This window comes from Antechinus flavipes, chromosome 3, assembly GCF_016432865.1.
Source record: "Antechinus flavipes isolate AdamAnt ecotype Samford, QLD, Australia chromosome 3, AdamAnt_v2, whole genome shotgun sequence".
In the NCBI taxonomy this organism is placed as follows: Eukaryota; Metazoa; Chordata; class Mammalia; order Dasyuromorphia; family Dasyuridae; genus Antechinus; species Antechinus flavipes.
Window position 1 is genome coordinate 26,742,438 of NC_067400.1, and position 12,576 is coordinate 26,755,013.

The 12,576-nt window shown below is 37.0% G+C and overlaps 1 protein-coding gene across 1 annotated transcript in view; it reads left to right on the forward strand.

The window, feature by feature from the left end:
• Positions 1–5,647: 5,647 nt before the first annotated feature.
• LOC127552853 (multiple epidermal growth factor-like domains protein 6) overlaps positions 5,648–12,576 on the forward strand; it is a 91,075-nt gene continuing 84,146 nt past the window's right edge. The window contains exon 1 of the mRNA XM_051983135.1: positions 5,648–5,765. The gene's annotated coding sequence lies outside the window, so the exon portion shown is untranslated. The remainder of the gene's footprint in view (positions 5,766–12,576) is intronic.

Consider the following 12,576-nt stretch of genomic DNA (forward strand, 5'->3'; position numbering starts at 1 on the left):
TTCAGTTGTTGAGGTTGATTTCAGTTCAAAGGACGGTTGAAAGATGAAAGGGTTACTGTAGGGTTTGACTATTCATGATTCAGCCCACTTTTCATCTGGGTCTCCTAACCACCCATGGACTAGACCACTTTTAATCTTCCCACTACTTTCCCCTAATGGTTGTTCCTCCTTTGAACTCCTTCCTCTAATGTCAAAGTCTAGAAACAAGTGTCACAAGGGTTTCAACTAGACCTCCCATTCAGATAAAGTGCCAACACAGAAATCTAGATGTCTAAAGACATTACATATGGTCACCGCATGAGGCATAAAGTAATGGAGCTTCTCTGAAAATTTCAGATAGTAAAAGATTCAGTCCTTTCCCTCTGGCACAGAGGTTCCATTTCACTCACACAAATGCACGCAGATCTGCAGCGTACACATGTATACAATGCATATACAGAATGCACACACAGTCACAGATGTACATATGCATACATGTCATGTGTATGGCATTGTGTGTTATGTATATATGCAAATGTGCCTATCTCTACTGCAATATGCACATGTGTGTTTATATGTGAGGTCATAAGTGTATTTGTGTGATATGGGTACATATATGTCACATGCACAAACATACATTCCTATGTTGGTTTGTGCAAGACCGTATGATAGAAACTAAGGACAAAAAGTTAAAAATAAAAAGGTCTCACCAGCCCTGAAGTCAGGAGGACCTGAGTTCAAATCTGGCCTCAGACATTTAACACTTCCTAGCTGTGTGATCCTGGGCAAGTCACTTAACCCCAATTGCCTCAGCAAAAAATAAATAAATAAATAAACAAACAAACAAACAAATCAGGTCTCTTCCCTCAAGAAGCTTAATTTTTCTTATGAAGGTTGGGGTACAAAAGAGATGAATAAACAAAGTAGATACAAAATAATGTCGAAAAAAGGGAAATTCTAACAAATGAGGGAGGATGCCATAGGGGAAGGAGGTGCAGATGGCAAGATCAGAAAAGGAATTTTATAGGAGGGGGTGCTTCCAGCCACAGAGTCACAATCCTTCCCTCACATTCGGCCACTATATCCTTTGAAGCAGAGATTAACATGGTACTGGCAAAACACCATCTCCAACAAATGCGAAAAGGCCTTAGTTATAACCAGAAATATTTTTTAATCATCTTCCACTCCTTTATTCTTCTGTAGAATTTCTGGGCACCTACAGGTACTTCCTATGGTCCAATTTAAAACCCAAATGGAGGTGGTAATCGACAAACGTGAGATATAGCTTTAGGATCTCTAATCCAATGTGAATTTATCCATTACCCCTAGAAACAAATGAGTGAATAAAGCCACTGAGCTGTGAAGAAATCTGGATTATTGGCTAATTCCCTCTTACAATACTTAGATTAATATCAGTATCATTCTTATACCATGGAACTTTGATGTTGGAGTTTTTCATTTATGTTTTAATTTTTTTTTTAATTTCCTCCATCATAAGAAATGAAAATGATTGAATGGCTCCCCCTCTGACTTGTTTTTTTTTTTTTTTTTTTGCTTGGTGCCCTGAAACTTCACTTTATTCTATTGAAAATGAATATTCTGGATTTGTTGAGCATCAGGTGCTCCCTACTAACAGGATGATCATCTCAGCTCTATTTGGTGGTCAAATGATTACTCTGTAAATGGATCCAGGAATCAGGGCAGTTAAAGGAAATAAAAGACAAACAAACAAACAAAAAAAAAAAATCCACAAAGCCTTTTTAGTGGCTAGTACCACTAAAAAATAATTGGCTGGAATCCCACTGTCTCTTATTCAAACACAGTGAGTTCATTTGGAACTTGCCATAAGTAGTGAGTCTTACTATTATTGAGAGTTTTAAAAGCCTCAACAGTGGTGACTAATGTCAAGACTAGCCAGCAAGCCACTGCAAAGATCATCATCCCTAGACTTTTGTGGAGAGCCCCCAGTCTCACTTAGTCCATAAATCTAGACGCACATTTTACTCTGGGGCTTGTAATACCAAGAGGAGTGTACAGAGGAAAAATAAACCCCATTTGGTGGAGTAAATGGTATGCCTGCTCCCATAACTACCCGTGGTTTATTATAGTGCTATGTTGTTTCCAGCCCTACTTATAGCACTGATCATATGGGACCCTTAAAGGCTTGTTGATGCCTCATGGGCAGCTTCAGAATGATTTGGTTTATAAATAATTCTGCCTGAATATCTTATATCTTTAGCATTACCTCTCCTGTGCTTTTTATTAGCGGGACATTTGCATGAAACTGGGCTATTTGGATACTTGCCCTTGAAGAATATTGCTCCCCCCCCCCAAGCTCCCATTCCAAGCCTCTAAGTCAGAAGGGCATTTTTCATACCATGGCCATTTCCATATGCTACACAGCTAAGATTTGTGACCTGAGATCAGGGGAAAGGAGCAGGAGAGGATGAAATACAAAGAAAAAAATGTGGTATTCATAAGATAGTCTAGATCTGTCCATAAATGTTCTTCCCCTTTTCTGTATTAACTAACACCTGAATTTTGGTTGTTTCACCTATAATCTTTATTTAGATGTCTCACTGGGGTTTTGGTCCAATTTAATTCACCAGATATTGATTAACTGCCACAAAGTAGTCTAAACTTAGATAAACTTAAATTCAGAAAAACCTGAGTTCAAATTTTGTCTTGGATATTTACTAGCTGTGTAACCCTGAATAAATCACTTAAACCATTCTGTTTTAATTTCCTCATCTCTAAAATGCATATGATCGTAGCACTTAACCTTCCAGAGAGTGAGAATAAAATAACATATGTCAAGCTTTTTGTAAATCTTAAAACGCTTCTTGACAAGTCAGTTATGTTGTTTGTAGGGCAATGTTTTATATACTAAGGACTTAAAAAAAAAAACCCTGCCCTCAAGGAGTTGATATTTTCCTAGGATGATACAACATATGCACAGACTGTTTAAGCACATATAAATCAAGATAGAGTAATATCAAAAGAGAGTATACAACAACCAGAAAGATCCCAATGGCTTCATGTAGGTCTAAGTATCTAAGAAAAAAGGGGGGCAGCTAAGGGGCGCAGTGGATAGAGCACCAGCCCTGAAATCAGGAGGACCTGAGTTCAAATCTAATCTCAAACACTTAACACTTCCTAGCTGTGTGACCCTGGGCAATCACTTAACCCCAATTGCCTCAGCAAAAAAGAAAAAAAAGATAAAAATGCAGGGTAGATACCAATTACCAAGAGGGGCATTGCATGCTTAAAGATTATGTTAAAGTTTAGATATAGCACCATGGATAGTCCATAAATTATCATTACCTCTAGGATGAAATGCAAACTCTTCATTGCCATTTACCCAAACTGAATCCAGCCTATTTTCCCTTCTCTGTTATACTCTCCTTCATGCTGTCTACATTTCTATCAAATTGACCTTTTCATTGGACTACCATTGGCCTTCTATGCCAGGAATGGATAAAAATCTTGACCTTGATTTCTATAACTCTTACTTTCTTTCAAAGTTCAACTCAAACACTACCTTATGTAAAACCTTTTTTTAAATCCATCCAGTTGCTAGGACCATCACCTAAAACACATACTTTATATTTACTTATCAGTGAATATGTCAAGTTCTCCCTTAGAATGGGAAATCATTGATCTTGATAGCAAGAAATATTTGATTTCTGTTTTTGTATCTCCAGCACCAATTATAGTATCTCTTACATAGTAAGTACTTAATAGATACTTTTTGGTTAATGGACAAGTTACTTATAGGCAACAGTTTTTCTTCTGTCCTTGAAAATTTTAGATCCACGGTGTTCATTTGATTTTGTTGTTGTTGTTTGTTTGTTTTTTACAACCTCAAGTCCAGCATTCCATGCTTATCCTTTTATTTGTGAAAGTTTTTTTTTCCTCTCTAAATTATCAAACACCATTGGTTCCATGTACATCTGCAGCTGTCATAGTCTTCGGGTTTGGCATTCAGAAATGAGACAGTATTTGGATTGTATAAAACTCCCCATTGGAATTTGGGAGCAGAGCTGGATTGACTGAAACAACCTAATTCTGATAGAAATTCCAATTGACTAATGAAAATTAATACTTATTGATAGCATTCTCACTTTAATATGAAATATTTGAATGTTAATACATGATGGTTATTAAAATATTATTATATTAATATATTATTAAAAGATATTGGATGTTCCTAAAGGTTCTCAATTGTACAACAAGAAATACCACAATAAATATAAACAAAATCTCTTTGGAGTAAGATACAGTGGATGGAAAGTCAAGAAGTATCTGGGCTTCAGTCCTGGCACATAGTTAGCATTTAATGATTTGTTAATTCATTTATTTAATGATTTAAACTAAATGTAATATGATAGAGAGGTGAATCAAGTTTCCAGTACCACAAGGAATATTCTAAGATTATGAATTAGATGTTATAAATTTGTAGGGGTTGTTTCTTTTTTGGTATTTATGTCCCTAAACCCAAAATTCCTGGCACACAGTAGATCTTTCATAAATGGTTATTAATTGATTGATTGATCTGCAGTTGTAGGAGGGATTTCCATGAGGAAAAATACATAGTTGTTTGCAGATCATTTCCTGCACTAGATTGTAAGCTCAAGAAGTCAGGTGTTATTTTTGCCTTTTTATGAGCTCTTCCCCCTAGTAGTGTGCTTGACACATAGATCATACCTAATAAATATTGCTTAATAAATAAAAAAATAAAAAAAAAGACAAAAATAAATTAAAAAAATAAATAGAACTTGACAAGTGATGAAGCTACAGACCACAAAGCAAAACAAAGAAGTAACAACAACAACAATAGCTTTATACCCAGGGAAAGAATATTTAATTTTGCTTTATTACCCTGATTTTTTTGGCCAATTCCTTCAAATATATAGTTTAAAAGTGCCCATTGAGAGTTATCTTGTTTTCCCCCTTAGGGAACAGTGGCCTGAAAATGAAAACTTATTTCTATTTTTGCCTGTTTGGAAGCTGACACTGTAAATGGTTGAGAAGTTTCTCAAGCCTCAAACTGATAATTTAGTTGGGCTGTTAAGATAACCTCACAGATGAGACTTGATTTGTGTGGGTGTTTCCCTGCCTTTGAGATTTTGTCTCAGAGTTAATATCCTTCTTTATTTAAAAAGATATATATGGGGGAGAAGAAAAAAAAATTTAAAGGAAGATCCTGGGAAAAGGGGGAAAGGAATACACCTCTGCTCACCTGTCATAGCAGGTTAAACGCTCGGAGGATGTGGGGCAAAGAGAAAATTCTAGAACACTATGTGCAGCCCATCAAGCCAGATGAGGAACTGGGGAGTTGTAATCTGGGAAACTGTAGCCTGCGTTGCTGTTGTGGCAAACATTGTAGCCTCTCTGGGAACTCTCGGAGCTCCCATTCGGCCCTGCACATGTGGCAATAAAGCCCAGCACATGCTACCCACATCAGAGTCTCGGCTAGTATCTTCCCAATTGCCTGTTAATGGTCATTTTATTCTGCATTTGGGGGGATCAAGTGAGACCCTGCTCCTCGCCTTTTGGCTGCTTAATAAGGTTTCTGGTCTCTCCCTGTTCACTCTGTGCTATTGTGAAGTAGCTGACACAGTGTAATTCCCAGATATCTTTTTGTCTGTGTGCAGAATGCCCAGAGGGGACCTTTGGTCCAAGATGTGGGTTCAGCTGTCAATGCAAGAATGGAGCTGTTTGTGACCCTGTGAGCGGAGCCTGTACCTGCCCAGCTGAGTGGACAGGAACATTCTGCGAAGAAGGTAATTTCTTCCTGCCTTTCTCCTTTAATTTGTGAGCAGACTTTTTGCAGGTCAGCTCCCATCACTTTCAACAGAGGCAGCTCTGAATGTCGAGCGATCGGGCTGGGCATCTTTCCAGGTTTGTCATTGTCTACCCCCGGGTGCCACGCGGAGTGGCCTTTGCATCAGGCTATTTTGAAGAAAAAAAAAAAGGTGGTTTCCTGGACCACTTCTTCGCTTTCAAGAATGGAATAAACAAAGAAATAATGGCACATTGGAGAATGAAGGACAGCCTAAGAATTCACATTCTATACCAAATTGCTTCACTCAATGTCACTGACCAGCCCATTTTCACCAAACCTTTCTATAATACTACATGTAGGTAAGACTAGTGTATTTATGTCATTGTTAGGTTGGCGAAGCACTTTACATATTAACTCACCAGATTGTCACAAGAACCTCATGAGGTTGGTCCTGCGGGTAGCGTTCTCCCCATTTTTTTTCAAAAAACAGACATGTTTCCAAATTACAAACAGGTTGCCCAGGGTCACATAGCTAGGGCCAGAGAAAGGACATGGACCCAGGTTTTCCTGATGTGATTCCAAGGAGATTAGTTTGTCTACACTGTCATCAACCACTTGTAACATAGGTTTGATGTTAAATGACTTGATCAGGGTCACACAGAGAATAAAATCATTTGTATTAGCAAGTGGGAATCGGCTTGAGATTTGACCAGGATCTGTTCTTCACATATCAGTGTCAGGAACTCTCCACTAATACAGATTGACCTCATAAGTTTTAGAAGAATTTCCAACAGGCATTAAGATGAAGTGATTTATTCATGGTCCTATCATGTGTCAGTTCTGATCAGTCAGATTTTAAGACTAGCACTCTACCTCCTAGGTATTTTCACACATATATATGTATACATACGCATGCAGGTATACTTGTACATGTATGTTTGTGTATGTGTATACCTTTGTCTGAAAATGCTGTCAAGGCATGTTATATCATGGACTCCTGACAGGCTTATAAAATCTATGGACCCCTTCTGAGGAAATGCATAAAATAAAATACATCAGTTCACAAAGGAAACCACTTCTATTGAAATACAGTTATCGAGATTTTTTTTTTAAGTTCACAGACCCCCCCCCCCAGCTTAAGGACCACTGTTTAAAGGACAATATAAGAAAAACAGAGATGCCAAACTCTATTTCTTCCTAAAATGGACTGTGAAGTTAATATAGGGTGGAACAATACAATACAGTAGGGGCAGATTCATTCTTAATTCACCATAGTGACTGAGACTTCCCTGTTGCTTGGGAAAAATAGACTAAAAGTATCCAGGAGAAGGAGGCTTGATTGGAATCTTGGGTAAACAAAGGCAGAAGTTGTTTTTTGGTCTGTTCTAAGGAATATTAATACAGTTAACAATACACCCCTCTAGATATATCAGGAAGTAGAATAAAACCTCTCTCCTAAAACTATGAAACTCTAGAAGTGAATATGTTATCACATAGTAATTTGCTAAACTGAAGCAAGAGTTATTTTGGATCGAATTTGCGACATAGCTCATGCATGAAATGATCTGTGGCGTGTTCTTGTGAAGTTGTTTTCACACCACAAAACGATGAAAACTAGAGAAAAAAAAATGTCTCCTGGCTAGAGCATTGCACAAATATTGAAACCTGTGATTGAGGGTTTTGTAGAAGGCTCTGAGTGCAACTTATCATTTATATTTTATGAGCCAATAACTGTTCACCAAAATTACAGCTGTTTAGCTTTCAAAATTATCTGTTAATTTATAATAGGCTAAAGAAATTTACCTGCAAGAGGTGGTGGATGCTACTCATGGGGCTGCACTGCCATCTCGTGGTAGACCTTGCCTCCTCAAGAAGGAGTATCATGGAAAAGATGTGAAATGCATGGGTGATATTCTTTCTTTTTGCCAGAAAACCCAATGTTCAAAAGAGTATTGCTATAGCAATAGAGGTTAAGTGTGAGGTGGTGAATTATGGGGAGGAATTGGGTCCAAATTCCTTTCTTATTATAATTATGATCTTGGTTAAATCATGTGACTTCCACAGACTTGTTTTTTTTTTCCTCATCTATAAAATGAGTTTCATAGCTCTGAAAACTCGTGGTGTCTGTTGTCCCTTGGTTGAGTTTAATTTCCTCATCCACAAAGTCAGTATATTAGCTTTGATAATATCTCTAAGGTTGCTTCCACCTCCATTGCTCCATATCTAGTCTATGAGAATTTCCTAGGACAGATCTAGACATGGAAGAGACCTTGCAGACTTTATTGAGTCCAATCATTCCGTTTGACAGTTGAAAATACTGAGGCTCAGGGAAGTTCGGTCACTAGCCAGGGGCACACAGCTCTTAAATATCTGAGGTAGGATTCTAACCCATGTCTTGATGACTATAAATCATCGTGTGTGTGTGTGTGTGTGTGTGTGTGTGTGTGTGTGTGTATGTGTGTGTGTGTGTAAATTTATACAAATGTTTATCTATATGTGTGTAACTATAGGTACATGTTGAAGAAAATTGAACAAGTTATTTTAAGCATTTACTATTTACCAGGTATTGCATAACTATAAAAACAATCTCTGCCTTCAAAGAAACTTCTAACAGAGAAGACAACATAAAAATAATTAGCAAGAAATAAGCAAGGAAATGGAAGGTGGATTTAGCGGGGGAGACTCTGAAGGTTGGGAACATAGGGAAAAGGCTTCCTCAAGTGACAGGATGGATGATGCTTCTGCTGCTGCTACATGTTGCAATGATATCTAAGGTTAACTAAGCCCTTTCCTTTATATGACTTTGATATTTGAGTTTGGGGTCAATGAGGAAACTCAAACTCAGAGACATTTTGATTTGTGTCAAGTCACACAGCTGGTAAATAATGAGGCTGAGACCTATGATTAGGGTCTTCCAATTCCTCCTGCAGTGGCTTTCTCATTAGTCTATATTCTTGTGAATTTTAAGGTTCAAATGAGTTAATGCTTAGAAAGCACTCTGCAGACTAGAAAGCACCAACAGGTAAGGTGTTCGGCTGAATCGGAAAATTATCTGTGAGTGTTAGGTGTTGTCAATATCCCTGTAATTATTAGCAATTGAAAAGCAGCTTACTTAGCAGATAGAGGGTTGATCTTAAAAACAAGGAGACTTATGCTACATGAAGTCTTATTTCTGATATGCATAAGCTGTAAGACTGGGCAAGTCACTTAATTTCTTTGTACCTTAGACAACTCTCTAATACGATGAAGAGGCTTGTCTGTTTTCATGGAACAACTTTTCCTTCCAGGAGTTTACCCTACTGAGTAATCCCGGGTTCAGATCCATACCAGTAAATCCTTGATTGAAGGAATATAGACAAAGAACCTGCATTAATATACTTTTTCCCTTAAGTGTGACAAATTAAAAACAAAATGGACATCACTAGTTTAAAAATGAAATCCTTTTCCATATGTGCTGTGACATGTCTAAGTCTAACAAACTTCATAGCCATGCTTATGGCAAAAGTAACTATCACAATACAAAGATTTGTGTATCACTAGGTCTAGGTTAAGGCAAATAATTTATGCCAGGACGTAGTCATAAGTAATTCAATTCACACTGTTGAAAGTTCTAATTATTTAAAATATGGTCATTGGTTCCAGTCCAATAGAAATATGCAGTTTTAATTCAAATAATGCAACAACTTCATGAGATTCATTGTTTGCATTAATTAGCTCCTAGCTTATCTTGTACTGAGACTGAATAGAAATGTATATTTTTCTGTTTTAAAAACTATCTGGCTCAAAAGGATAGTTCTATAGATATATTGGGCAGAGGGCTGAGTCTGGAATCAAGGCATGGGATGGGATCTCAGTTTTGTTACTTTGGGATCTTAGGTTAGACATTTGGCCTCTGTTTCTTCATCTAGATTTGTGACTGACTCGGTGATCTTTGAGACCCTTTCCTCTATGGTTCTTTGATCTTTAACATTTCAAGTAATGTTTGCTGGAAGGAAGGTTCATTTCCAGTAAACACCTCAATGTGTTGTCATGAATTAGACCTTCACAATGCACCACAAGACCTGGATTTTCAGATTGGTGTTATTCTACTTGGCTGTGCACCTCTAGGATGATCATTAAATCTCAGTTTCTTCATCTATAAAACCAGTGGATCAGGTCTCCTTAACTCCCATAAAAACACTCAGTTATTCCATTCCATGTTAAATTGGATTGATTGGCCAATGATCATCAGGTAGTTTCCTGGCAATGCATGTCTCTATTTCACTTCAGGCTGGGATTTCTCTTTTGAGCTTTTAATGAGATAAGTTGCTTTACGTTTTCCTCTTGATTTTTCACCCATTTTCTTCCCAAACTTGCTGAATAGCTCAGTGGCCACCAGATGGCTCTACACCACCATTTCCTCAGTGTAGACTTTTCTGACATGCATACAACTTTTGTTTTCAGATCTAATACTTGTCTGAAACACAGCATTTGGAAATTCCATGGGGTAGGGACGTTCAGGTCAACCCTAAAACCCAAAATAGGAAAATAAGAAGTAAAGAATGAACATTACGGAAGGTCTCACTGACTGTCACAGAAATAAATGTATCCCTTTAAGATCATTGTGTCTTCAAGAGTGGAGGCTTTATAAGCTTGATATTGAAATTTAATGTTTGCTAGAAATCATGGAACCTCTCTAAACCTCAACTTTTTTCTTGGTAAAATGGAGATAGTATCCATATTATTCAAACCCATAGTTCAAAATATTATTAGGAACCCCAACTGAGATAGAAAACTATTTTCAAATGTTAAAAAATAACCTCTGAGAGACCCAGGAAGGTATTAGGATAAGAAATCACATAAGTTAGGTGGGAAAAGAGCACATTTTTCTAAAATAGTGGTAAAAATACCAGAAATTTCCCAATGGAAAAAAATCCAAGAGAAGGAACAATAGTGATAAAAATCAAAGTGTGTTAAAATGCTAATTTAACAGAAAAAAAAACTACTGGATTTTGTGATAATCACTGAAATTAGATGTAATAAGACTCCTTACTAGAACATGATTCTGGAAACATATGTCATATTCTTATTTAATTACAACAGGAAGCATTTATGTACTGTTTTAAGATTTTCAAAGCATTTTAAAAATCATCTCATTTGATCCTCACAATAAACTTATGAGGTTGGTGCTACTCTTAGCCCCAAGATATAGACAAGAAAAGTAAGGCAGTAACTTGCCAAAAGGCACACAGCTAGTGGGAGTCTGAGGCTAGATTTGAACTCAGCTCTTTATGATTTTGGAACCAGCATTCTATATGTTGTTCCACCTAGTAAATAATAGGGAGAAATGTGGTTCAGTAGGAATGTATATTGAAGTTCAATTCAAATGTAGAAATCCAGGATCCAGGAACTAGATGATGAAATGATGGTAAAGAATATTCAAGTGAAGATCAACAGAAAAATTAGTATTGTCATGAGTAAATACTGTAGAATTCTAGGGAGCATTTAAAATAGGATTTGAACCAAGTCCTCCTGAATCTAAGTCCAGTGCTTTATCTACCATGTCACCTAACTGATTAAGGAAATATATAAGAAATAGAGTTGGGTTGGTTATGTAGTAAGAGTAAATGATAATGAGCATCTTCTAAATTTATAAGATATAAAAATTCCTGGAGGAAAGCCTCTAGCACATTGGTTAGATTTATGGGGAGAATATATAAGAGAATATGGATATATAGGATCAGAAGACATGGACAGCTGTAATGCATCCCTTTTGGGAGGGCATATAAACATTCAAGATGGCTAGACTATGGGAAGACATGCCATAAATGGAGGGAACTTTCCTCCTTCGCCTTCTTCCTCCTTTTCTTGAGCTATTTGACTGCTCACAAGACCTATATGAGGAGGGCATCAACAACAACAGTATTGCCCATGATATGAAAGACTAATAGATCTTCCATTTACCTTACCATGAACTGTAACATCCTCACTATGTTCTCCTAGTCTTTACCTAGAAATTCATTGGTGCTGTCATCCAACCTATTTATGTTTCCTAAGGACCTCTAAGTCTTGCCCTTTCTCCTACAGCTGAACTTTCTTTAATTTGTTGTCTCCCTTAATTAGAGTCTGAACTCTGGTGGCAAAGACTGTCTAGAATTGTCTATTTGGATTCCCAATGGTTATTTTAATATCTTAATCACTTAATAATGTTTTTTTCAATATTCATTCATTTGGCTTGGCTCTAGTGGCAAGAACTAGAAACAAAGAGTAGATGTTTCAAGGAGACAGATAAAGACTTGACATCAGAAGCTCATTCACAATTAGAAATTTCCAAAAGTAGAATAGAATTGCCTCAGAAAGTTGCAACTTCTTCTCGTTGGAGGTCTTCAGTCAAAGATCAAAATGACCACATGTGCGGTGTGTTATATAAAGGGTTATTATTTAAGGGAGGATTGGTGTAGATGGCCTCTGAGTTTCTTTCTCCCTAACATGCTTTGATTTTGTAAGTCAGTGATAGAATCCCAGAAGACTTTAACCACATCCATATTGACATCCTCATAAATGAATATATAAATGAAACAAGGAAACATCAAGAAGCTGTGGCTAAATTGAATATTGGCTAGCAGGTTCTCATCAAGGAAATAAATAAAGGAAATTGACAAGTTGATTTTATCATCCCTTCTTTTCCCCACCATGTGATAGAAAATACCAATTCATGATCCTCTTGAGTCATCTTCTCTTTTGGTGTTCATAATGAACTAAAAAATAGACCACTAAACTGCAGTTTGTAAGTCAACTTACCTAAGGGAACCCTCGTCTCTTGCTTCACC